This window comes from Pinus tabuliformis, chromosome 3_1, assembly GCF_031772625.1.
Source record: "Pinus tabuliformis cultivar Carrire ecotype Pingquan chromosome 3_1, CPIR1, whole genome shotgun sequence".
NCBI lineage: Eukaryota > Viridiplantae > Streptophyta > Pinopsida > Pinales > Pinaceae > Pinus > Pinus tabuliformis.
Window position 1 is genome coordinate 895,244,869 of NC_142301.1, and position 4,508 is coordinate 895,249,376.

Below are 4,508 nucleotides of genomic sequence, written 5' to 3' on the forward strand. Positions count from 1 at the left end.
TAGTCCAGTTTTGGAGAGTCATAAGCAAGGATTTTCATTTGAGGGTACAGCTGCAAGAGGAGTTTGTATGCAACTCCACAAAATGGAAGATTCCTCAGAAGGAAATGAAAACGATGTAACTGTAAGACACACACAGAATACACCAAATGATTGGTCTGACAGTGGCCCAGAAATGCAGCAACTGCACTTCGATTGATTTGCTGGGCAGAAATGGGACTCAGAGGTGAGAAAAAGAGTCAATAAAGCACGATGACAATGAACAGTCGTTTGCTGAAGGTTTTAGACAGCGCATGGAGAAACAGAGTATCTATATATTGTAGATAAGTTTGATGGTGGGCGATGTGCTGAAAGTGGTGTGATGGATCCTCTAATGAGTGCCTATGTTGAGCGTATGCAAGCTACAATGCAGAAATGGTATACAAACATATTGGAAGCCGATAAAGGCCGCCTACCAAAGAAAACAGAAGATGGGAAGCTATACACTCCAGCAGCGATTGTTCAAGAAAATAGCACTGATGTAATGCTATATAGGATAGCTTTTTCTGTTATACAGGTAATGGTAGATTTTCAGGCAGCTGAGAGGCAAAGTCTTGAGGAGCCAGTTGCAGAAATTGGGTTGGAATCATTATGTGCAATGGTAAACAACAATCTGCGTTGTTATGATCTAGCAATGGATCTGAGTAGCAGCACGATGGAAACCTTGACTCCTTACTATGCTAAACAGGTTAATTTTGAAGATACTTGCAAAGGCTTTCTTGAAGTAGCAAAGGAAGCAGTGCACCAGACCGTTAACATAATATTTGAGGATTCTAGTGTTAAGGAGTTGCTTGCAAATCTCTACAAAAAAGAGTGGTCTGAAGGAACTGTAACTGAATACTTGGTTGCCACATTTGGAGACTGTTTTACTGATGTGAAATTCCATCTGCACACAAATTGTTTGACGGAATGACAAATGAAACTCAGACAAAATTTCAGAAAATTAAAGGGGGGATTTCGAGGTATTCCAAGGGGTATCTTACACAAGTTGGGCTGAGTTTATTGCTGGAAGAGGCCGAGTTCATTTACTGGGGCTGAGATCATTTGTTGGAGGCCGAGTTAGTTGGCAGAGAACCGAATTGATATGAAGGAAATTGAGCTATTTGCTGGAGATGTTTCACAGGTTCCACGGATTGATCTGTTGCATGTATATAGAAGAAAGGTCCTTTAGGAGGTTTGTTGAAGCTTGCTTAGAAGAGGCAGTTGTGGTTTACATTGATCATCTCCTTACTCAGAAAAACTACATCAAGGAGAAAACACTTGAAAAGATGCGTGCCAGATAGCGCTCTTCCTGTGCCAGATAGCGCTCTCCCACCCATACAGATGCGCATAATAAGGAGATTTGCATTAAAAAATATTTTAAGTTTTCATTCAAGTGACAAATGTAAAATAGGGAACCACGCCAAGGCACTAAGTCCGATCCTCATTCATGCCACCAAGACAACAACCGCAAACAGAAAAATAGGAACTGATTTCCTATTTCAAGACCGCAGAAACCAAAAAGAGATGCGCTCCAGGATTAGTCAATCAGAAGATTTTTAGGGACATGGTACTGTTTTAGAATAGAAGGCTTTTCTATTTTCGAATTTTTTTTGTAATTTCAGTTTCAAACAGCGCCCTGATTGTGGGGTCGAGCTGTTGCTTTTTGGTTTTTTTTTTTTTTTAGTTTAGTTTTATGTAATGTATAAAAAAATATATATGTAATTTAAAGAGGGTAGAGAGGGGAGAGTTTTTTCTGAGCGCTGGGAGCTTTTGGAGAAACATAGAGCTTTGTATTGTACAGTTTTCTGCAGAGAATTTAATGGAATTTCACAGCTCTGTTTGCTGAGATTCATGTGGTATGTTGATTTAGCATAAGTTTTTCCCTTTGTCTCATATGTAATCAGTTATATTCCATTTCATTTCATGACCCTTTCAAGCTGAACAAATGAAGTGATTAGGTAGGAATTCATAGTATTATATGCTCCTCCTATAAGTTTGTTCGCATTCGATGTTTTCTACTGTTTAAGGAGGATTCAGAGTTATTGTCTGCCCTCCTTAACTCCTCACCAGTCTTGCCATCCCGTTTGAAACCAGATTTGGTGTTAAATTGCATGCCTACCTTGCCTCAGTTGATACCTGTGTAGTCATTATATTTCTCTGTTTGAAGCTGTGATTTTCCCCATGCAGCCCAGAAAAGCCCGTCATTCCATCAAAAAACTAAAAATCATTAAATCAAACCCCCTATCAATTTACTAGCCTAAAATCCTTATTCTTCATTGGTCAGCTTAATCCTATTGAAAGACCTATCGAATCTGACCCGAGAGAGCCTTCTCATACCTCGTAGGGCTAGCTACGAGGTGAAATGGTTTGATGTAGCCTTGAAGGTTTACCTTCCTCAGCCTAGGGTGAAATCTCAAGCGCTAACACCATGCCTGTGACTCTGGGATTTGTGCCACTTTTTTCGGGTCTAGATCCCAGGTCACTGCCCAGACCTCATTGACACCTTCAAAAATGAATTTACACAACAGAACAATGATATATTTGCAAAAACATTGACAAGGACTAGACTGGACCCCTACTAGCCATGACAGGCATTTCATCAAACATGTCACAAATATGAAATATACTGGTCTTAACAGTAGAGTTGATCATAGGGGTCTCATACTTATCTAAGATTCACTATGAGACATTTTTGCCTTATCACATTAGCTGCATTATCATCTATTAGGTCATAGGTTCATTGTTCTTTCAATTACAAGTAAAAATATTATTAGAGCCATACATCACCATTGTCATAATACATATTCATAACCAGCATAATAGAAACATAAATATCAAGGAAACAACAACCATATAATCCACATATAAACCAATATAATACTCATGAAATAACAAGGAGAAATAACCTTATACTAACGAACATAATGACCAACCATGTTTGGGACTTCCACGAACTACTTGACCATAAATTGAATGGAACAAATATTTCTTTTAGACAATCACCCCCTATGCCATATTCCAAGCATGAATGTGGGACTTAAAACCAAACTCAACCAAGGTTTCCTGACGCTACACCACCTCACCCTCACCAATAGAACTAGGCTTTACATCAATCCATCCCAAATCTCTTGGCCATAAAACAAGCATGGATGCCACTAGATTTCTCCACCTACACCGTGAATAAATTCCATGTATCCTAGTCTTTAGGCTTTACCGCAATCCACACCAAATCACTAGGCGCTAACCGAGACTCCATACCCTAGGATTTATTGTATATCCCTCCATTCACGGCAAGGATTCCTAGCCCTAATCAAGGGAAAACAACTCTAGGATTTATTATATATCCCACCATTAACTAGTCGAGGATTCCTAGGCCCAGCGAGGCACATAATACCTATCTTTACCACAACCCATAGTCTAGTTCAGGGGTCACTAGGCCATTGGTTTTACCGCAATCCATAATCAGGTTCAGGGATCACTAGGTCATGTGTTATTTCTTTCGGAGATCCACCTTACTCAACTTTGAATCCATCGAGCAATCCATCTCAACCAAAACATGAGAACCCCATCACACCATGGCTATCTGGAATTGGCAAGGCTAGGCTAAAAACATTGTCACACCTGGCAAAACCCATGCCATGACAGCAAAGAGCCACATGCAATACCATGCATGCCAAATCTAGCAAGTAAATCACACATGCAAATCAATACCTGCAAAGAATGTTGGGTCCCTATAATACTAGTGATTACCCCATTACTATTGTAGTTATACCCCTTATTTATATTGTTGTGCCCCTATTACCCCCATATTATTATTTCTGTGCCCCATAGAATCCCTCTATTGTTATTTTTGTGGCTTTATATTATTATTGTTAGGTCGGCTGGATTATATTGTGACTCCTTAGACTCCTATATATAGAAAGGAGGTTTTGTCATTTGTATCATCCAAGAATTGTTCATTTATGTAATGTAAAGGAGGTTGCCCCCTCGAAGAGGCTGAATTCTAAGGCGTGGATCTCTCTTTTCTATCTTTTTGTGAGCTGGTTTCATAACAAAGAATCCTACTGTAGTTGCTTGATCCTACTCTTCCTTGCATGCTCCTTCCTTCCTCTTGCCTTATTTTCCTTTCTTGATCCAATTCCAAAGTGCTCCCAAAAAACTCTAAGTGTCAAAGAGTGAGAGCGAGAGAGAGAATAATGAGAGAGCTCCAAAACCAAACTAACAAAAGGTTACACTGACCAAGACTTCCCACTTATCCTTAGAAACCATTTTATCAATTAGGTCTCTATTTTCTTCAATTTCCATTATTTTCCTTTATTTTCCTCCTCACATGAAACTTGTGACCTTTCATCTTCTTTTTCTCCTAATTTCCATTATTTTCGTAAATAAATGCCAATTAATGCCACTTTTCCTTTTCGATGCCTTTTCCATTGCCATTGCCAATCTCCTTAGCCATAATAAGCCAAAGTGACACCCACTGGGATGTTTTT

At 39.3% G+C, this 4,508-nt stretch overlaps 1 pseudogene; it reads left to right on the forward strand.

The window, feature by feature from the left end:
* Positions 1-210: 210 nt before the first annotated feature.
* On the forward strand, positions 211-949 carry LOC149190513 (exocyst complex component SEC6 pseudogene; annotated as a pseudogene).
* The last annotated feature ends 3,559 nt before the right edge of the window (positions 950-4,508 follow it).